This window comes from Rhinatrema bivittatum, chromosome 5 (genome assembly GCF_901001135.1).
Source record: "Rhinatrema bivittatum chromosome 5, aRhiBiv1.1, whole genome shotgun sequence".
NCBI classification, from domain to species: domain Eukaryota; kingdom Metazoa; phylum Chordata; class Amphibia; order Gymnophiona; family Rhinatrematidae; genus Rhinatrema; species Rhinatrema bivittatum.
Window position 1 is genome coordinate 372,262,337 of NC_042619.1, and position 23,178 is coordinate 372,285,514.

Consider the following 23,178-nt stretch of genomic DNA (forward strand, 5'->3'; position numbering starts at 1 on the left):
GGGGAGGGGGGAAATCTGATCGTTAAGATATGTGAATTGGAATTGTTTCCGATTCCAATTCACATCGCTAATTTTTTTTTTAGGGAGGCCTGTGCCGCTAAAAAAAAACAACCCACCCGACCCTTTAAATCGACCCCCCCCCCCCTCCCGACCCCCCCAAAACCTTTTAAAATTACCTGGTGGTCCAGGGGGGCCTCGGGGGGCCTCGGGGAGAGATCCAGGGGGGCCTCAGGGAGAGGAGAGATCCAGGGGGGCCTCGGGGAGAGATTTCCCGTTCCCAGGCATCAGCTGTTCTAAAAAAAAAAATGGCGCCGATGCCCCTTTGCCCTTACCATGTGACAGGGTATCCGTGCCATTGGCCGGCCCCTGTCACATGGTAGGAGCACTGGATGGCCGGCGCCATCCTTAAAGATGGCGCCGGCCATCTTTACTCATCAGCCCCTATTATATTGAATTCTGTGGGTTATGGGGAGCCAGTGGAGGTCTTTTAGTATGGGGGTGATGCGTGTGTAGCGCTTGCTGTTTGTGAGGGATCTGGCTGCCGAATTTTGGAGTAGTTGGAGTGGCTTGAGGGTGGAAGTAGGGAGTCCAAGGAGGATGGAGTTACAGTAGTCAAGTTTGGAGAAAATAAGGGCTTGTAGTACAGATCGATAGCCTTGACTGAGTAGTAGGTGTTTGATTTTTTTGAGGACTTGTAATATGAAATAGCCTTCTTTTATTATAGTGTAGGTTTTCAGGTTGAGTTCGGAGTCTAAGGTAACGCCTAAATTTCTTGCAGTTGTGACGAGATGGTTCGTGCTTTGCGTGGATGTACAGTCTTGAATATTCCATGCTGGTGGTTTGTTAGAGATGTGTAGGATTTCAGTTTTTTGTGATTGAGGGTGAGTGCTATTTGGGATTGGAGTTTTTGTATTTGGGTTAGGATAGAGCTCCATTGTTGCAGGGTGTTCTGCATGTTTTCTTTCATGGGGTTGAGGATCTGGACATCATCGGCATTTACAAAGTATTGGAGGCCTAGGTCACTGAGTAGTTTGCAAAGTGGGAGCATGTAGATGTTGAAGAGGGTGGAGGAGAGTGATAAACCTTGAGGGATGCCGTGTGAAAGGGGGAATTGTTTTGATTCCCTGTTGTTGAAGGTTACTTTGTAGGTTCTGTTCGATAGGTAGGATCTGAACCATTTGATTTTGGAGACATCTAGTCCGATTTCAGTTAGTCTGGTTAGGAGGGTGTTGTGGTTGACGGTGTCGAATGCTGCAGATATGTCTAGTAGTATAAGAAGGTAGGTTTGTCAAGTGTCTAGACCTTTGAGTGCTGAGTAGGCAAGGGTAAGTAAGAATACTTCTGTGCTGAGTGCTTTTCTGAATCCGTGTTGGGATGGGTATGGTGTTTTCTGGGTTTCCAGGTGTTCGGAGAGTTGATGGTTTACTATTTTTTCAAGGATTTTTTAGATAAATGAGAGGTTTGATATGGGTCTGAAATTGCTAGGGTCAGCGGCATCAAGGTAGGTTTGATGATGGCACATTTAAGGGCTTCGGGGAAGTTTCCATGTTCTAGCAACACATAGATGATGTCAGCTATAGGTTTGGCTATGACGTCAGGGATTAGTTTCAAGGTTTTGATCGGTATGGGGTCAAGGGGGTGGGTGGCTGGGTTTATTTTTTGTATGATGGTTTTTATCTCGGAGGAGGCTGTGGTTTCCAAGGTGGTCCAAGTGGGGACAGAGGTGGGCTGGGGGGGGGGGGTCAGTGTTTCCTTGGTAGCTTGAGGGGTAGTAGTTATTAGTTTGGTGATTTTGTCCAGAAAGAACTGTGCTGGTTTGTCACATGTTATTATGTTGTTCTCATTGGAAGGTGGGGTTTGGATGGGTTGAGTCATCTTGGTGACGAAGTTGAAGAGGGCTCTTGGGTTGTATTGGTGTTCATGGATTTTCCTTGTGCAGTATTCACGTTTGGCCTTGTCTATGTTGGTTTTGTAGGTGTGGAGTATTGTTCTGTATTTGTCCCGGTGGGGAGTTGTAGGATCTTTTCTCCATTTTTTTCTGCTTGACTGAGTAGTCGTTTTGTGTTTTTCAGTTCATGTTTGTACCATGGCGCCCATATGAGTGTTTGTAGTTCTGATTTCTTAGGTGATGATGGGGCATTTTGATTTGGCGATTTCAGCGTTGATGTTAAGCCATAAGTTTGTGGCTGTATTTGCTGTGTTGAGGTTAAGATCTTTTAGTGCGGTGGGGAGGGCTTCTGTGATGATTTCACTAGGGCATGGTTTGGGGAAAGTGATGTATTTTTTGTTGTTGGTTTCAATATGGTTGATTTTGAGTTGTAGCGTGGTTTGGATGAGTTTGTTGTCGGTCCATGGGATGTTGGTCGCTGTGAGGGGGTTGTTGGTGTGTGCAGTTTTGTTGTTGATAAATATGAGGTCAAGGGTGTGACCAGCTTTCTGAGTTGGTGTGTTTACTATTTGTTTGAAACTGATGGCTGACATAGTGTCAAGTAGTAGTTGGCATGTGGAATCTATGATGGAGTTTGAAGTCACCTAGGATGATTGCTGGTGTTTCCATGTTAATGTGTGATGGGATGATTTCAATGAATGATGATAGGTGGAGGTCCAGGGATTTAGGTGGGGCATATATCAACATAACTTGAAGGTTTTTTGTTTTGAAAAGGCCTATCTCCAGGGGTAGAGGTTGATTAATGTGTTGTTGTGTGAATTTGAATTTCTTTGAGGCAATAAAGAATAGTCCACCTCCTTTTCTTTTTGGTCTTGGTAATGAGAAGATATTATATGCTGAGAGGGGTAGTTGGTTGATTAGTGCTGTGTCGGATTTCTTGAGCCATGATTCTGTGATGCAGAGGATGTCAGGGTGGTTGTCCATTAGTAGATCCTGTAGTATGAGGATTTTCTTGGTGACAGACTGTGCGTTGATTAGGATGAGTGATAGGAGCGATAGTGTTGCAATGTGAGTGTTTGGGTTTATGGGGATTTTTAAGAGGCGTCTTGGTCGTTTGTGTGTGTGTTGGTTGTAGTTGATGTGGTGTATGGGTGTGAGTGTGAGTAGTGTTTTGTGTTAGGGGAGGGGTGGTTGAGTGTTGGTATGGGTACGGAGTGGGTAATCATGTTGTGTGTAGGGGGGGGGGTGACAGGTATCAACTCTGCGGGACTGGAGTTTCCCTTTATTTAAAATATTTACCTTAAAGGTCAATCATATATAGATTGGAAACTGTCTCCTGTTTTCACCATGCTTGGAAGCTCATTCGGACTTGGGCAATTCTCCATAGGGCACCCTGCACCTAATACCGGCATTTCCTCCTGCAGTACATGGACACATTTGTTGGTTTATACATCGGAAAACTTCTGGCACAGCTCTAAGTTGTTTGTCTGGGTCTCTGTCCCTCCCGACGCAGCACATGTGGCAAAATATAGTCCATGTCGGGGGACCGAAACCTTCTCTCAATCACATCAATAAAAGGTGGAAAACGCTTAATTTTAATTTAAAGTCCTTCTTTGTTCTACTTTTTTCGATTAATCCAGAATAAGGATCCATGAACTCTCTAGCTTTTCAGACATTCTTATGTTTCATTTTATTTATTTTGATCCTATAAAAAGGTAGAGTCCTAGAAGTCATATAGGTAGGGACCTTCTTTTTCAATTTTCACTTATAAATTCGCAGATTTTCACCCTAATTTTGTGTCTTGAACATCTTCGGAGGCAGCGGTTCCAAACCACCCCAAAATCAATGCAGGCAGAAGAGCCTGCTGTATTCAAGTCCCTCCTTTCTCCTCCGTCCTCCCCAAGTAGTGAAGATTTGCCTTAGTCTTCCTCCAGAGGGAAGCCACACTCTCTCCTACAGGAGCTGAGAGGAGCCTTGTAGGCTCAGGTTTGCTGACCTCATCTCTATGCTCTGAGAGGAGCCTTGCAGTGTTGCCAGGTAGTTATGAAAGAATATGCCGAAAAAAACAAGCTCAAAACAAGCCCAAAACACGTGAGATTTAAAATACTTCTATTAGAAAGTATTAATAAACAGAAAACACTTTAAAAAATATTGTCATGAGTGTAATGGAGGAAAAAATTGTCATAACTAAAAAAAGGTCTGACAATCGATGATGGCAACCATTACTTCTTCAGCCTTTGTATTGTCAGCATTGTTAGGACACACATTTTTATTGAATTGCTTCAGCATAATACTCGCTGGCAGGAAATTGATACAGTAAATACTAGAGATGTGCATTTGTTTTTGCCGAATTGGAAAATTTCAACGAAATTGTCCAATTTGGAATAGATCGGAGGACCTGAAAAATGATTGGGTTTTCCCAGAAATTTCAGGGAAAATTGTTTTTTGGGTTAGCGTGGGAGGGAGAGGCACATTTATTTAAAAAAAAACAAACGGAAACCCACCACAACCCTTCAAATTTACTTAATTACAACTCCCCCCCCCCCCCCCCCACCATCCCGATCCCCCCCAAGACTTACTGAAAGCCCTGGTGGTCCAGAGGTGGTCCTGGGAGTGATCTTCCGCTCTCGGGCCATCGGTCCTGCCAGGAATCAAAATGGCGCCGGTGGCCCTTTCCCCTTACCATGTGACAGGGGCTACCAGTACCATTGGTCAGCCTGTCACATGGAAGGAGCAATGGATGGCCGGTGACATTTTCTAAGTAAATTTGAAGGGTTGGGGAGGGTTTGGGTTTTTTCGTGGAAAATCACCGAAAAAAACCCCCGAGCTACAGGAAAATGACATTTTCCATGAGGCACCTGAACCGCAGCCCGACCTGAAAACCTTCCAATAGAGTTGCATTGGCCATATGGTCTCTTGTCTTGGACTTAATTACATTTACTTGAGAGAAGACTTTTTCAACATCTGTATTACTCAGAGGCAGTGATAAAAGCGATAAAGCAATTAATGGCAAATCCTCATTCACACATTCATGATTAGCATCTCCTCAAATTGTAGTAGCAAAAGTAGGATTACAAAATAGTTAATAAAAATTTACTATTAGAAAGAAATGAATGCACTAAAGGAGATCATTTACAATGCTCATGCACTTACTGCATATTCTCATACTATGGTAGATAATTCACTGAAATGGCTGCAAAACGTTAACGTACACGAAAAATAAAGATTGTGAGAATACTATCTAACACAACTGGAGCAAAATAAGTTCGTTTTAACTTCATTGGTAAGTGCAGAAGAAATCTTCAAAACCCAAGCAGCTTAGATTTTCAAGAATATTGCTTAATAAATGAATTTCCATTCACCTTGATCACAAGATGCTGCAGTACCTTCAGCCAGTTAGGCCGTTCTATATGGTAAGGGATTATGGATCCCCATCCTGAAACAAGGAAGTTTATATATAATATTACATGTAATTTGTATCAACTATTAATGCCAAAAGGAAGTTCAGAGCCATAACCAGCTTACATGCTGGAAACAAGTGACTACTTCCAGTATATGCGAGCCTCCAAGTGGCTACAAGGTGTTAGAAATGGGGGGTGTTTAGTGTGCCCTTGGGCCTCAGCCCGACCCCAGATGGATCCAGGACCGAACCGAGGGTTGGCGACGAGTCCCAGCTTGGCAGAACACAGTCTTACCCTCTGCCAGGCCTGCAAGCTCCCAGAGCCAACAACAGATGATGTTGGTAGGGGAACGGTCCTCCGACTGTTCTGAGCCCTTTCGGACCTGCCGCTTGAATCAACATGGAGCAGCAGGCCGGCCTGAGGATGAGGGCAGATGGAGGCCTTGACACGAAGACATGACACCAGGCGGATGCAACGGCATCAGAGATGAAGAACTTGACGAAATCCAGATGAGACGAGAAGCTGGGAAGGAAGACATTGGCACTGTCTCTCAGGGCACCCTACACAGCCCACCTTCACGGGCGGACCCAATTGGCTGGTCACGGACCACCCTGTCCCACTGCGCGCCCTACACAGCCTAAGGAGACTGGTCACGGACCACGCGGAGAGCGGGACGAGCGCAGGAAAGGAATCCAGCTGGCAGAGGCTCCAGTGACTGGGAACAGGAACCGGATGAAATGGATTTACCCTCATGGTGGTCACCTGGAGGACTAGGAGTGCTGGAACATTGCAGGAACAGACATCAGGAAGATCAGACACAAGGACACCTGGACGGGGACCTCAGGCAATGAAGACATGGTTCTAGACACAGATGAGATGAGGAGCTCCACGAAGAAGACAAGCACCTATCGGAGCACTGGACAGCAGGAGCTTCCAGAGACAAAGTAACTCTGATGCAAGGCGAAGACTGAAGTGACGGAGCAGCCTTTTTATAGGGCTGGAGCAGGAAATCAGTCCTTATGTCGGGCCATCACACTTCCTGTGTCTGGCCCTTTAAATTCTGTAGAGAGGCGCGACCGCGCACCTAGGAGGAAGGAAGCAGGAACTGTGCAGGACCGTGGACAGCGGCCTGCACAGCGTATTCGCGTAAAGAAGCAGGGCTGGCCTGAGAAGCAGGCCCAATGACGGCAGCGGCTCCAGCCGCTGCAGGAGGCCCCGGGGGTGGCTCCAGCCGCTACTCCAGCCCGTGGCTTGTGGCCTGCAGGCCCGGAAGTTGAGATGACGTCGGCGGCGCTCCATGCCGCATGGAAGGACACTGAAAATTTGCAGCTGCTGCCACGGTGAAGCAGAGCACCAGGGGCAGCCTCCGGGCCTCGAAAATGGGAAAGTCTGCGGCTCCAGCCGCACCGGAAGGCCCGACAATGGCGGCGTCCATGCCGCGTCGGGAGAAGCAGCATGGGGGGAGGTGAGAGCAGCCTGCTCGCGGGGGTTAGCTCCGCGGGCAGGGTTCCATAACACAAGGCAAGCATGGCTGAGCTGTGAGGGTGTCCTGGCCTCGGCGGCTCCTGCTGCACAGAGAAGGTAGTGGACAGAGGAGACTGGCAGCCTATCAAGCCCAAAAAAAAAGTGAGTAGGAAAAATTAATCCAAAAATAAGCTACCTGTCAGTTGCAAAAAAAGAAAAAAAAAAAAAAAGCAATTCCTGAAAAAAATAAACCTCCAAGCCCAAACTCTCTTTAAATAAGTGAGGTTGGCAACTCTGCCTTGCAGGCTCAGTTCTGATGACCTCATCATTGTGCACCTGGTAAACCACTGCTTAGGCGAACACTTTCCTAGCAAACACAGATGAGGTCACGCAGAACTGAGGCTGCATGGCTCCTCTCAGCTCCTGTAGGAGAGAATGGCTGCCATCAGGAGACGATTTGGGCCACTGGTTCAGCTCCGAGAAAGGGCTTGAACCATAGGATTGGCCAAAGTATGGCTTCACAATCACCCACCCAAGCACAGATGAACAGCAGTGCCCCCCCCCCCCCCCCCACCACCACCACCAGAAGAAGTTTCTGGTGTGATTCCTGAATTGTGGCTCAGCGCAGACTCTGAGGTTAGGTGTAGGTCTGCCCTGCAGAGCATGGAAGGAGGAGGAGCCTGGAATCATCATAACTGGTAAGAATCAATAATATTTGGAGGGAGGGAGAGGAGGATTCTGTGAGGGGCAATTAAAGCGAAGATTCTTGGGGGAGGGAAGGAGATTTTTGCAAAGAAGGGAGACAATGAAAGAGCAGACATAGCGTGGGTTAAAAAGGGGAAATGCAAGGGAGGGGAGTGAAGACATCAGGATCACTTAAAGAATCATTTGCAGGGAGGTTATATATGTGGGTTAGGAGGGAATGGGACAGTGGAAGGCTTCTGTGCACCAAAATAAATTCTGATATTCTCACTAAAAAACGATTTAAAATATTTTCTTCAGATTTTCTGTTTTTGTTCTTGTCAAAATAAACCCTAATAAATTCCTCAGAAAAATTAAGTAAATAAAAAACAAAAATGAAGGTCTCTACATATGGGGGCAGATTTTCAAAGGGGTACACGCGTAAAATACGCGCGTAACCCCCGAAAAGCTGCCCCTTCCATCCCCTGCGCACGCCGAGCCTATGTTACAAAGGCTCCGCGGCGCACGCAAGCCCGGGATGCGTGTAAGTCCTGGGGCTTTCCCGGGGGGGGGGGGGGGGGGGGCGTGTCGGGGGCGTGTCGCGGCCGGCGCATCATCGGGGGGCATTCCGGGGGTGGGTTAGTTAGGGGAAGGAAAGGGAAGGTGGGGGGCGCCGGAACGGAGGCAGCCTGCGCGGCTCGGCGTGCGCAGGCTGCCGATTTTGCACAGCCTTGCGCGCGCTGATCCTGGGATTTTAAAATCCGGCGTACTTTTTTTTAAATCTGCCCCATAGTTTTGGAGTCTTTGTAAGTTGTGATTTCTTTTAAAGGACTACCGAAAAATATGTCACAGCATCTAGGCTTTTGATATCTTGCAAGACTCTGAAGGCATATCTGTCTGAAGAAAAGGCCAGCGAGGTCTCAAAAGATCAGCTACTATTACACCTGTTTCATTGGCTCTTTAAAGGTATTGCAGCCTACAAAGACTTCATGCTATAGTAACTAATCCTGTCCACTGATGACATACTGTTGATCTGAATTAATGACTTCAGATGCTGTTAATCTATCATTAGCTTCTGTCTTGAACATGTAAAATGTATTTATCACTGCACATTCCCAAATTCATATATCCACAAAACTCAGTAGAGTTCTACACAATATTTCTTTCTGTAATGTTTTTTCATCAACTTTCCGAGAGAAAGATGCAGGGAAAATGTAAACCAAAATCAAAATGACAAATACTTACCCTGAGAGGGTAGGTGTTTTTTTGTTTTATCCTGCTGTTTGGAGAAAATCTGCTGCCATCTAATTTGTTTCTGCAATCTGATCTTCCCTTGTGTGCTTCATCCTCTCCCCACTGATTGTATCCGCTAGTGCTTTCAGATGACTATAATATCTTATTAAAGTACATCTCTCTATGGATCCAGGATTCTTATTTGCAGCACAAGCTTTTGTTAGATATCATAAATAGTTTCATATTCTAAATAAAGCTGACTGAATTTTAACTGTAATGTTCACTACTTTATAGCAGGATAGATATCTTAGGCAAATGGGCAATCAGATTCAATATGAAACAGGTAAGAATAATAGCCTGGATTAAGCTTTTCAATTCAATTCATTCATTTGGTTTAGTTTGGGGCAAAAAAAGTATTTATTTTTTGTGTCATTCAATCATTTGTCCCCCTTTTAAAGTTAATAGGGGAAGCAATGCCTAATATTTTGAGCTAAAAAATTGGGGTATTTCACCCAAATTTAACAAAATTTGCAGACAGACATTAGCAATAGAGTGGAGAACACTCCAGGACACCAAGAGTGGGCAAAGTGGCAGCAAGACTGACATGAAGAGCCCACAGCACAGTGACAGGGCAAAGCAGCCCAGAGACATTAACACCCACAGGCACTGTGAGAGAGTAAAGTAGCACCAACAATGGCAAGAACAATCCAAGGCTCCAGAAGGTGGGAAAAGGTCACAAACAACAGTGGCGTGCAGATCCTAAGGAACCAGAAAGTGGGCAAAGGTCACAAACAACAGTGGCATGATGATCCCAAGTCAAAAGAGGGGTAAAGGGCACCTACAGAAATGGCATTGTAGGGAGATATCTCCTGTTTACCACTGATGCACCAATTATGAATTATAATAGACAATGTACAGGCCAAATTCTGACAGGCCCCAGACATTGTCACACACAGCAAGAGAAGAAACTTTGCCCAGGTGAACTTTAAACATTGTCACTGTGGAAAATGAAGAGGCCTTGTCCTGATACACTGAAGGATACCTTATCAGATGTGCCTGTTTGTCAGTTCCTGTGCAAATATAAAGCAGTCAGAGGGGCATTGGCAATGACTTAAGATCCTAAACAAGTGTCAGGCCCATCCAAGGTAGCAAAGGTCAGAAAAACCCTTGCCCTTAGAGGGAGGGGCAGCCTGAGACAAAAAAACACTCTGACACCCAGCTTGGCATACAGATGTAGCAGTTCTCCCCTGAAAGGAATGGAAGGGGGGAAAATTGCCTACAACATGGCAGAACCCTTCCCGAAGTAATGGGGAGGGGATAAAAAGACCTGCAATGCAGCAAAAGACCCTCCACCCACCACAAGGTTAGGCATATTTATCAGTTGGGAAGTATAAGATAGGGGGACAAGGAAGAGAAGAGAAGGAACCCCTGGGAGGGCAAACCTGAAACCAAAAGGAGGCAAGCAACAGAGTCCTGGAGGAAGAGGAGGCACAAACCCTTAACACAAATCTGGGGAGAAAACCCAGAGAGTGAGAATCTGTGCTGAGGTGTTCCTAGAAGCAAAAGCCGGGACCAGAGGCAAACCAGCCCTCCCGGCTTTCGAGAAGGGAGAAGACTAGGTGTGGCCAGGTGATCAGAGAGAGGAGACCCCAGCTCAGGTGCAGGGGGGTGACACGGAGTCATAGACGAGGAAGGATGAGACCAAGGCCAGACAGCCAGCAAGCACCAGAGCCAGAAGCTAGCCTCCTTCCTGCACAGCATATCCGCTCTTCCAGTGCCAAGCCCAGAAAGCAAGCCTCTCCCTTGCCCACATTCTCCAGCTCTACAGCTGGAACCTGCTTCAGAGGGGAACAGAGTCATCGCCTGAAGTTGGAATCAGGGGTAAGTAAGTTAGCCATAAGTATTAATATCTTAAGCGAGCTAATATTTATGACATGTGTGAAACTATCCCTGATACAGAACTTTCTCTAGGGAAAACTGGTGCTTAGTGGCCAGGATGTTAGAGATAGAAATTGTTGTTATTTTCTAAATGCCATGTCCTGCCAAATCTGATAAATTAAAGTCTATTTCTGAGGAGCATACACGTTGTCTTTTCCCTGACTTAGGATCGCAAGTAAGGTGGGAGGGAAGCTGGCAGTGTCTTGTAACAGAGATCCCCTCACCCCTAAACCTGCTTACAGCATGAATACTCTGAGGCACCTTGAAAAGGGCCAAATGGTACCAGCAGTGGCAGAACAACTCAAGACAGTGATAGAAAACCAAAGCAGCACATACAGAGGCTTGAATAGCAAGCATGATAGGGGCAAAACGGCATCAACAGTGGCATGAAGACTCCAAGGCACCAAAAGAGGGGCAAAGCAGTACTAACAGTAGCATGAATATCCCAAAGGAGTATGAGAGGTGCAACACGTGCATAAAGCATCGGATCAGCATGGCAAACGTCAATAAGTACTGTAAGGGAATTTAAAAAAAAAACTTTGAAGACAGCAAGAGCAGAGACAAAAACACCCAAAGGTACCAAGATAGGCTCAAAGCAGCAGGATCACTGGCATTAAACCCCCAAGCTATAGGTGCAGAGAAACACAGCAAGAAGAGTGGCACTATGAGGGAGCAAAGCAGCATCAACAGTGGCACGAAGGCCCCCAAGGCACCACAAGAGGAGCAAAGGAGCAGTGTGAAGGAGCATACATAAAAAGCCTTCAGAACTCTGTGAAGGACCAGACCCATCTGTCTGGCTCCAGTCCACCTTAAGACAAGGTATTCTGGGGGCAGGGTGGCTCATCTGAGTAGGAATATAGTGTAGGCTCAGAAGAGTGCAAGAGAGGCCCGGGAATAGAGATATGTATTGTACCGGTAATCGTTTCCTGTTTAATTTTCATAAAACCGCGGGAAATTTTGTATCTCCCGCGGTTTGGGGTTGTTTTTTTTCGTGGTGAATTGTTTTCAGGTTAGTGCGCACTAACTCCCGTTAGTACGTGCTAGCTCCCGTTAGCGCGTACTAACGGTTTTATGTTAGTGTGCACTAACAGGAGAATTAGGAAATATCTTACAAATTTCCTAATTTGTCAAAAACGAATGCACATACTTACCCGGGAACAACATGAGAAGGCAGCTCCTTCACACATAACTGTGAGTAGAGAGGGGAAACAGTTCTTGAGAATAGGAATGATTAATGTTTTTGGTTATGAATGCTTTTGTGAGCGCTGAAGATCTGAAGCACTGTACATAAAGAGAGCACTGAGAAAAGACTTGACCGCTCGTATGTTGTGCCACAAATGCCAACAGACCAACAGTGAAATGAAGACCCCCAAGTATAGAATGACGATGGGCAAAAAGTACCAACAACAGTGGTATGAACACCCCAAGACACCTAAGGAGTGGCAAAAGGCACTAACAACAGTGTCGAATGCAACTCAAAGCACTAGAAGAGGGGCAAAGAAGCATCAGTAGTGGCATGAACACTACAAGGCTTAGAGAGGGGGGTATAACAATAACATAGGGGCTTTTAGTGTTACAGTACACCCAGTAATGCAGGCTCATACACACACAGCAGGCAGAAAAAGTACACAGTGGCATCAACACCCCCAGAAACTGAGAGGTAAGGCAGAAAGCAGAGTGGCCAAATCCCCAAGTTATAGAGTGAGGGGTAGGGCAGCAAACACAGCAGCATCAAAATCTCAAAGCATAGAGCAGGGGTGTGCAAATGGGGGGGGGGGGGGGACCGAGAAACGAGCTTCCAGGGATCCGCAAATAGCTTACCGTAGGGAAAGGTGCATGCAGTCACCAGTGGACCTGATCCCATCAGCAACTGAAAAACAGAGAGAGAGGCCATGCAGCTGCCAGTGGACTTCATCCCACCCTAGGCCTTGCAAGCCCTCGGTATTAGAACTTGCAAGAGTAGCACTTTCTCTATGTTAATTTTTTCGATGCACGAGATCAGCATGGAAGAAGTGCTAGTCCACTAATTTTTAATATCACGGGGCCTGCACAGAGGAGGAGGCAGCAGAATGGCTTTCAGTGCCAGAAGCAAAGACAAGTGATCAGCTCCTCCCCAAAGTGACAGTGGCAGTGGGAATGAGAGAGGCTCCGAGGCTGCACTGCTGGCAAAACAAAGAGAGGGGGCCTGCCTTCAATGTGTGTATGTGTATGAATGGGAGCTTGTGTGTGTGTGTGTGTGAGAGAGAGATAATGGGTGCTGCCTGGGATCTTCCTTTGTCTGCCTGCCTGGGTATGTGTGTGCGAGACAGAGAATGGGTGCCTGCCTGGGAGGTCTGTCTCTGTGTGTGTGTGAGAGAATGAATGCCTGCCTGGGGGGGGTCTGTTGGTGTGTCTGTGTAGGAGAGAGATTGAGTGCCTACCTGGGTGTCTGTCTGTCTGTGTGTGAGTGAGAGAATGAGTGCCTGCCTAGGGTCTGTCTGTGTGTGTGTGAGAGAATGGGTGTCTGCCTGGGGCTGGTCTGTGTGTGTGTGTGAGAGAGAGAATGGGTGCCTGCCTGGGGGTTGGTGTGTGTGTGTGTGTGTGAGCGGCACACGCACACAGCGGTGCGTGTGCCGCTCTCCCGGCACACGCACCGGCCACTCACCGGTGCACGCGATTCAGTATTTAAATTAGGCCCGGCGGTAAAAACAGGCAAAAGGAGGAGCTAGGGACACTAGCGCATCCCTAGCGCCTCCTTTTTGATAGCAGCGGCGGCTGTCAGCAGGTTTGACAGCTGACGCTCAATTTTGCCAGCATCGGTTCTCGAGCCTGCTGACAGCCACGGGCTCGGAAACCGGATGCCGGCAAAATTGAGCATCCGGTTTTCGACCCCACAGCCGCCGGCCGACTTCCAATTTATTTATTTATGTTTTTTAACTTTTTTTACTCTTCGGGACCTCCGACTTAATATCGCCATGATATTAAGTCGGAGGGTGCACAGAAAAGCAGATTTTACTGCTTTTCTGTGCAGTTTCCCGGTGCTGGAAGAAACTAGCGCCTACCCAAAGGTAGGCGCTAATTTCTGAAAGTAAAATGTGCAGCTTGGCTGCACATTTTACTTTCTGAATCGTGCGCGAATACCTAATAGGGCCCTCAACATGCATTTGCATGTTGAGGGCACTATTAGGTTCGGCAGGTTGGACGCGCGTTTTCCGCCCCTTACTGAATAAGGGGTAAGGGAAAATGCGCGTCCAAGGACAGGTTAACAGTGCGCTCCATTCAATACAGTGCGCTCCATCGGAGTGCACTGTACTGAATTGGCCTGATAGATTTCACCCCTCTTTCTTTCTCCTCAGCTTTCATCCCTCAATCTCTTTTCAACTCTGTCTCCTTCTCACCAGCTTTCAATCTCCCATTCCCATCATTTTCTGTAGAAGCAAGACCAATTTCCAGTCCAGCTCCCTGCTTTCTCATTCTTTCCCAATCTTCTATTCCTCCACTCTCTAGTCCCTATTTCCACCTTTCAGTTCTCAACTATTTCTTCTGCCTCTAATCCTCTCATCAGCACAGTCACCTCCTCTGTTTTTCATGTCCTTCCCTGTCTCCTGCCCCTTTCTTTTGCCTTTTATCCCCTACTCAGCATCCCAAATATCCTTCTTCTACTACCTCCTCAACCTTAATTCTCCTCTCTCTCCCACCCCATACATACACACATGCTCTCTGTCTCTCCCACCCTATACATGCTCATGGGCTAGCTCTCTCCCACTCCCACACACACACACATACAAATATACTCTCCCTCTCCCTCCCACCCTATACACACACACATACATGCTCTTTCTCTCTTCTCTTTCCCATCCCATATACACACACACAAGTGCTCTCTCTCCCACAGCATACACACAAACATACATGTATGCGCTCTCCCTCTCCCATCCCATACACATTTATACATGTGCTCTCCTCCCCCCACATACAAAGTGCTCTCTCTCTCCCATCCCATACCCACACACACACACATGCGCTCTCTCTCTCCCACCCAACACACATGCACTCTCTCTCTCCCACCCCTCACTCACACATGTGCTCTCTCTCCAACCTCATACACATACATATGCTTTCACTCTTTCACTTCATACACACACACACACACACACACATACACATGCTCTCTCCTTTCCCATACACCCACACCCATGCACTCTTTCTTCCACCACACACACACACACATATACACACTCGTAATCTCTCCCCCACTCTATACACACATAAATAAATATGCTCTCTCCCCCTCCTCCATACATATACATATAGGTGCTCTCTCTCCTCCCCAGCACATGCATGTTTTCTTCTTCCACACATATACTCTCTCACTATCTTCCCCCAGAGCGTGCAAGCAGAGTAGCTGCAGCTTTCTCTATTGGCCCACACGGCATTGGGATGCAACCTTTCCTCCATTTATTTGGTTGACACTGCTCCTCTGACTGCTCAGGCTCATCACTGTTGATTCTCTGCCTATTCTTCAATCAAGAGGGCCCTGGCTTCCACTCACTACTCTGGCTTCTCTCTTTTGCCAGGAGGTTGGCCTGGAGGGTTCAGCTACCACAGCTTCGGCATCTCTCTTCTGCTGGGAGAGCCTGGTCCCCACTTGTATGCAACATGCCCGAAGGGGCCAGCCACTGCTTCTCTTACGCTCTAGCTCCTCTTGTGGGCTCTGTTCAAAGGTCAGTTAATTGAACCATGTGAGCTATGGAGCCCTGCACAGTTCAAACAGTTGATGTTTGAACTGTGCACTGCACTAGAAACCGTGAGGCTGTGGAAGAATTTAGTTGAGACACTGTGGTGCTGGGTTGGAAAAGCAGAGTTCCACGAAAAAATGAGATAGCAAGTGTGGTAGAGGATATACCGGAGGGGACTGTGCCTGGACCTGGAGGGCTGAAATCCAGACATTTTCAGGACATTTTATCCCTTCTCCTGGCTTCAGGACAGTCCCTCTAAAATCATAAGAACATACATAAGATATGCTATACTGGGTCAGACCAAGGGTTCATCAAGCCCAGTATCCTGTTTCCAACAATGGCCAATCCAAGGCACAAGTACCTGGCAATTACCCAAACATTAGATCACAAGCTACTATTGCTTTACCATGCTAGATGTTTATGGATTTATCCTCTAGGAACTTATCAAGACCTTTTTTAAACCCAGTTACACTAACTGCTGTAACCATGTCCTCTGGCAATGAGTTCCAGAGCTTAACTATGTGCTGAGTGAAAAATAATTTCCTTCAATTTGTTTTAAATGAGCTACTTGCTAACTTCATGGAGTGCCCCCTGGTCCTTCTGTTATCTGAGAAAGTAAATAACCAATTTACATTAACTTGTTCATTATTTTTTAGACAGTCCTTTCATGATTTTGTACTGTCCAGAGAAAATCTGGACAGTTGGCAACCCTAAACACAACAGATGGATTCCAAATAGGAGGTGGTAGTTCACAGCTCAGTCAAATCCCCAAACTGCTAGTACCTCAAATGGTATTCATTTTTTTCCGATGCAATCTGATCATCTATATCAGAAATGTTGCTCATACATTGAGATGTCACTATTCAGTGGACTAATGCAATGCCCTATGGCACTCACAAAAAAAGATGGTTTGCTCTATGCCTCAGCAAGAGTCGTCCAGTTCAGTTATTTGGCATTGGAGCTGAGTCCTCTAAGGCTGCATGCCAGAGAGACATCTTGCCTGTTCCAAAGCTCTCCAAAGAGTGGCCAAAATAAAATTGGAGTATGCTCAGATAAAACAGGACAAAAACATTAACAACCCCAACAGGGGGCACTGGAGTGCCAGTTTACTTAGTAACCATGGATTACACAAGCACGAACAAACCAGCACAGCAGCCTATAATAAGGGGTGCCGTGGCGTAGGTGGTATGTTTCTCTCTCCCACACTTCAGCAGGGATCCCAATGGGGTGCTTTATTTGTTTTTGGGAGCCAAAATTCCCCAGTATAGCCAAGGGAGAGATAGGATGGGAGGACCAGGCCAGGACACATGAGTGGTACAATAAAAAAGCAAGCAGATGGAACAGGCCGGGCCCCAAGAGTGGTACAACAAAACAGCAAAGTGCTGGACCAGGAGAGAGGCAGCAAACCAGAACTGGCCAGGGCAGCAAGAGCAGGCCAGGGCAGTGGCAGAAGCAAGGCCTCAGGATCACAAGACATTCTGAGAGTGGCAAAGGAAGAGTAGGTTTTTCCTTTCTTTTCTCTTTTTTTTTTTTTAAAGCAGCTCAGTAAGAGAGGGCATGTTAGGAGGAAGAGACTGAGCTGCAAGAGTGGTTTAACTGCACAGCAAGGAGCTGAACCAGAAGAGAGGCAGGGCGTGAGAAGCTGGCTGGGCAATATTGGCAAGAGTGGCACGTGATCATGGGAGCCATACTTTCAGTTTTCATGCCACTCACATGGAAATTTATTTCCATGTGAGTGGCAAAAAATAAACCCCCAACAGAGGGGGTTTATTTTAACAAAAAAAAAAAAAACCCAGCTTTTCCACCAACTTTGTCACCAGCCATAAAAGATGTGGGCTCAGAATATCCTCTGCCATTAGGAACACCCATTTACTAGGCACATTGGTTGATGGGAAAAAGAGGAAATATTAGACCACTTTGCACAAGTATGGCCAGACCATGGCCTTATGTGCCCAATATAGCAAAGGATCTGTGGCTATGTCCTTGATGGGCTCTGTGCGATTGCATGTGACTAAAGTTTGTGCTGGAGTCCCCATTGTTGGGGGAGGATAATCTCCCCTGCTACCAAGCATGACTAGCTATGGCCTCTGTAGGGAGAGACTGTTCTGTAGTGGCCATGGGGATATGGGGGGGGGGGGGAGGGGGGTTTTCAGTGAAAGTGATGAATAAAGGTGAGGAAGTGGTAGCTGATAGTACTGTGGCAGATTTTCACTCGTTCTTGCACTACATCTCTACTCTCCCTCTGCCTCTGCTGCTCCCATTTTTTGCACCATAGCCACCAGAGTCGTCTTCCAGTGAATTAGATTGTTGGACAAAGAGGAAAAGCCCTCTCTTTCACCCATGATTTACATAGCATGTCTAGCATATAAGCATCCTTTTTGGTTAGTGGTTTCAGGCTATCTTGCACCTGCTGTTGCAAGGAATCCATGAACAGCAGCCCCTCTGGTGCCATGCTCTGTTCCTTCCAGGAGCTCTCTGACATCTCCTCCAGGATATTTACTATGGGGATGACCTTGTCCGGATTGGCTCTTGTGGAAATGAGATCCTCAATGGCATCCTTGAAGTGTTTTAGATCTCATATCATCTGCATATGTGTAGTCAATTATGATGCCCCATGGAATGATCCAAACCTATCTCGCTTTCTAGAGACGTCCATTGCTCCAATAACCTCTGCAGCATCAGATAAATGTAATTCCAGCTAGTGCCTGCATCCTAAATGAGCCAGGGATGCCCTTACTGCTTCCTGCTTCCATGGGAGTTGATGCATACCATTCACACTCTGATGAAAATGCCCCTTTATTTTACTGCACCTCTCTATCAGTTTGTTGAGGGCTAAGCTGCCATATTTTCTCTTGGCTCAAAGGGTGTCCTTTATTGCCAGGTAGGGATGTGCATTCATTTGGCTTCTTAGAATGAAAATTCTAAATGGAACAAAAATAGATTTGGCCCAAAATGTACACATTTTTTCAGATATTTTCGTTTCATTCCAAAATATTTCAACACTTTTAAAAATAATATACAGGAACCCCCCCCCCCCCCTCCACCCCAGGTAACCCTGACACTTCCTGAGGTTCTGGGGCCTCCTCAGATCCCTCTACTCTCCCACCCCTGCCAATAAACCGGGCCCCAGGCTCCTCCCCCCCCCCCCACACACACACACACTAGGCTGAATGAAGCCCAGCCAGAGTCTCCCCCAGGCGCTCAGCCCTCCAACCTCCACAAAGAAGCCAGGACTGGAACCTTCCCTGGCCCCCACTTACACCCTTATGTGTGTGTGTGTGTGTGTGGGGGGGGGGGTCTTAACCTTAGAAAGCGGCAAGAGTGATCTCCATTCACTTTTCATCTTTAAAAACAATGCTGACGAGCCATAAGACTGGCACCTACTTTGACATCAGCAAAACACTGAACAGACAGGACATTGTAGTTTCTCCTCTTGCACAGTGACACTGTGACAAAGAGGAAAGAGCACTGCCCGTCTTACCTTAAGGTTCTCCCTTTCTTTCCCTCCTAAATCTGTTTTTCTACTTCTTCTTTCTCTCTGAGAGAGCTTCAGAAGAAACATAATCTCTCTGTCTGAAATTCAGTAGAGAAAGGGGGAAAAAAAATGATCACTGTTAAAAAGTGTGGGCTGCTTTCAGTTTCAAGGTGAAAAAATAAGGAACTCGTTGTCAATGCATGCAGATGTTAGCTGGGATAGGTAAGGCTGGTTAAAAAAAAAAAGATTGAACTTGCTCCTTCCTATCCTAGTTGCAGTCAGTCCAGCTTCAGTGGCTTCGCTGTTTTACTTTGAGTAGAAAAATACATATTGAAGTTTTGCTTGCCCTATAGACTTAAATGGTATCCAGAAATGAATGAAAATGAAAATGTCTCTTGTTTACAATGGGGCACTGTCCATTTGTTTTGTTTTCAACACAAAATGAAAATACCCTGTTTTGTTTTGCTTTACGTATTTGTTTCAAATGAATGAATATCCCAATACATTCAGCATGTACTGGAGGGGCTACACACACACACACACACACAATACATTTAATAACAAGTACTGCATTAACTGTGATTTAGATATTTGGGTTATAGTTTAAGTTAGATGTGCTGTTTTATTGGTAAGGATATAGATCATACATACATACATACAGACATATATATATGGTCATTTAGCATAGGATCTATATCCTTATCAATATAACAGCACATCTAACTTAAACTATAACCCAAATATCTAAATCACAGTTAAAGCAGTACTTGTTATTAAATTGGAAACCAAGCCCAGACATAATTAAGCTCCACAATTTGTCTCTTGTTATGGATAAATTACATCTGTACTAATATGGAGTACAGAGTGTAATTACAATTCCACTCACAGTTATAATTAACTCAGTCTGTACTTGGAACCTACTATAATGGATATATATATATATATGTCTTACTAAGTATCAAGGAATTTTATTGCCGTTTGCTACATTCTAAACAGCTTCACCTGTAGTCCATTTGTGTTGCAAAAGGGGGTGTTTAGTGTGCCCTTGGCCCTCAGCCCGGGCCCAGACCTTCAGGGCCGAGCCGAGGGTTGACAGTGGGCTCCGCATGGCTAACAAGCTTACCCTCTGCCAGGCCTGCCGGCTCCCAAGGCCAACATCCAAGGATGTTGGAAGTTGAATGGTCCTCCGACCATTCCGAGCCCTTTCGGACCTGCCACTTGATCATAGAAACATAGAAACATAGAAATGACTGCAGAAGAAGACCAAATGGCCCATCAAGTCTGCCCAGCAAGCTACGCACTTTATCCATTTTTTTCCCTTTTTCTCTCTCCCACCTGTTACTATTGGCTTCCAGTACCCTCCAGCCCTAATTCCCCTCCACCCAATTTAGAGAGCAGCTTTGAATCTGCATCCAAGTGACATCCAGCTCAATTGGGGGTAGCAACCGCTGCAACAAGCAGGCCACCCCCTTTCTCCATACTCTTACCCACCCCTGTTTTTATTTTTTTTATTTATTTTTTTTTTGGAAATAGCAGCCCTCCATCCTTCCGCTCCGTGAAGGTGGAACACCAACTACTGGCCACTGGCATCCCGCTCCATGAACGCCGCTGTGGCTACTGCCGCTCCGTGCAGTGTTTGAATGCCGCTGTGGCTCGGCATTGAAGCAGTAGGCCTGGCCTGAGGTTGAGGGCAGACAGACCTTGACATGAAGACAGGACTATGGTCGATGCGACGGCATCAGGCTAATAACTGCCTAGGATAAACCTATGTTTTTGTATCTTACAGTTTTTGTTGATTTATATATTTATCTCTCTCTAATTGTTTCTTAGTTTAAACTCTGTACTGTCTTCCATTGCCCAGGTTTTATGCTCCCTGTTTAATGTAACTTTACTTTCTACCTTGATGTTAATTGGTTTCCCCTCAGTTACATTGTAAACCGGTACGATAAGACCTAGTCTTGAGCATCGGTATAGGAAAAGAAATTAAATAAATAAAATAAAATAAATAAATAAAACACTTAGTTGATGCGACGGCATCCTTGACGAAGACACTTGGCTGATATGACGGCATCACTGACGAACACATTTGGTACTTAACAACAGCTGGGCGGAAGGACAATTGCACTGTCTCTCAGGGCACCCTACTCAGGTCACCCGCAGGACTGAGTCGCGGACCACCCTGTCCCACTGCACGCCCTACACAGCCCTTGCAGGCTGGTCACGGACCTCAAGGAGAACAGGACAGCGCAGGAAAAGTCCAGGCAAAGAGGGACTCCAATGACGAAGCCGGTGTCACCCGAAGCTCCCTCTATGGCTGGCGGGAATGGAGGCTCCGGAGCGCAGGGACCAATCCCACCTGCAGATCGCACCGATCTCGGGCATACACCATCCGGGAACCATGGCTCTGCAGGAACAGAAGGCTCAGGAGCACCAAACGAAGACACAGGGAAGAACATCCTGGAAGGCGGGTACATCAGGAGGTAGATGATCATGACGAGACATCAAATCATGGACCGGGGACCTCAGGCGGAACACCAAGACATGAAGACGTGGAAGAAGGCAGACGATACGAGGAGCTTCACGAAGAACAGAAGACCTTACAAGGCTCTGGCAGGCAGGAGCCTCCAGAGGGAAGTCACATCGATGCAAGGCAAGGAACAGACTGACGAAGCAGCCCTTTATAGGGCTGGTACAAGAAATTAGTCCCAAGCTGGGGCCAGCACAATTCCTGTGCCTTGCCCTTTAAACCTAGAAGAGAGGCGCGCGCCGGCACCTTAGGAGCAGGAAGCAGGACTGTGCAGGACCGTGGACAGCGGCCTGCACAGCGTCTGTGCGTCAGACGCAGGCAGGGCCTGAGGAGCAGGCCCTGACGTCGGCAGCAGCTCCAGCCGTTGCGGGGAGCCCCGGGGGAGGCTCCAGCCGCCGGATGGCACCGGGGCTTGCGGCCTAGCACTCTGAAGATGGAGGTAGCATCTGGGGCAGTCCCAGCCCCGCGGGAGAAGCAAGAAGGTCACGGCTCTGACTGCGGAAATGGTGGAGATCCGGAACGGCCTCTGGGCCGTGAGGGAGTGTTTGCAGTTCGTGGCTCCGGCCGCGCGTGAGGCCCGACGGTGGCGTCCTGCTGCGTCGGGAGAAGAACAGCAAGGGTGAATGAGCCTGCTCGCGGGGGGGACCCGCAAGCAGCAGATCATAACAATTTGTACATCAACCTAAGCATCCATGACTGCTATCCCACTAAAACAGAAAACTTACTTGAGGATCTTGGTTACATAAGTAAGCTAGGTTGAAAAAAACAATATGTTAGGACATGAAATGTTAAGCAGTTGACAAGCTTGGTAATCCAGGCAAAAAGTCTAAGATGGTGGGGATATCCAAGATGACAAATTTTAGTATTGAATATTGCTGGTATTCCTGAGCATAGACAAGCTGATCTGAAGAATTTATATCTGGGTGATATGATGGGAGGCTCATGGATCAGCCCTGTGAGCCACCGCACTCACCCCAGGCATGGCAGGATCTCCCACCGCGGCAAGGACGCTGCTGGTGAAGCTCCAGACTGTCCCACTTCAGGGTGCATTTTCCAGCTCCCAGCGTTGGCCTTGTAGGTTTGCCTATGAGGCTGTGTCAACTACACTGCAGCACAAGTGACTCACTTTATTGATGCCATGAGTTCGGCAGACTCACCTCTGGCCTCCACTATTGCTGGCTTAGCACACCAGCTTCAAAAGCAGCAGGATCAGCTGAATACTGTGGCCAAATTAATTACTCAAGAGCATCGCGGCCAAGCCTGTTCTGGCTTCTGCTCCAGCATCCTTAGTATGGCCTTCTACTCATACGCTGCACCTGCCTCTGCCCACGTAGTACAGTGGAGATCCCCTGAAATGTAGGGCTTCTTCAACCAATGTTGGATGCAATTAGAATTGCAGGCACCCTTGTTTCCGACAGTCCAAGTCAAGGTAACTTATATTCTTTCCTTGTTGGGAAGCACCTCTCTGACTTTGGCCTCAGCCCCTTGGGAAAGAGATCATCCACTCTTAGGGGACCAGACATGCTTCCTGCAAGAATTCTGGCAAATTTTCAATGAGCCGGGTGCACGGCTTCCAATGCATCTGAACTCCTACAGATTAGGCAAGGCTCCTGGTCTGTGGAAGAGTGTGCAATACACTTCTGTACTCTGGCCTCTAAACTTCAGTGGAGCAGTGACAGCCTGATTGTGATTTTCAGACAAGGACACTCAGAGCACATTAAAGACAAGCTGGCTGCCCGGGACCTGCCAGATACATTGGAAAGTCTGATTAGCCAGCCTTATGGATAGACCTCGCCTCGCCTCCCTGTCTGCCTCGCCCCAAATTTGTATAATCCAATAACCTTCTGCTCTCC

At 47.0% G+C, this 23,178-nt stretch overlaps 1 protein-coding gene across 1 annotated transcript in view; it reads right to left on the reverse strand.

Moving 5' to 3' along the window:
* AFF3 (AF4/FMR2 family member 3) overlaps nt 1-23,178 on the reverse strand; it is an 862,899-nt gene that overhangs the window by 601,353 nt on the left and 238,368 nt on the right. The gene's annotated exons all lie outside the window — the stretch shown is intronic.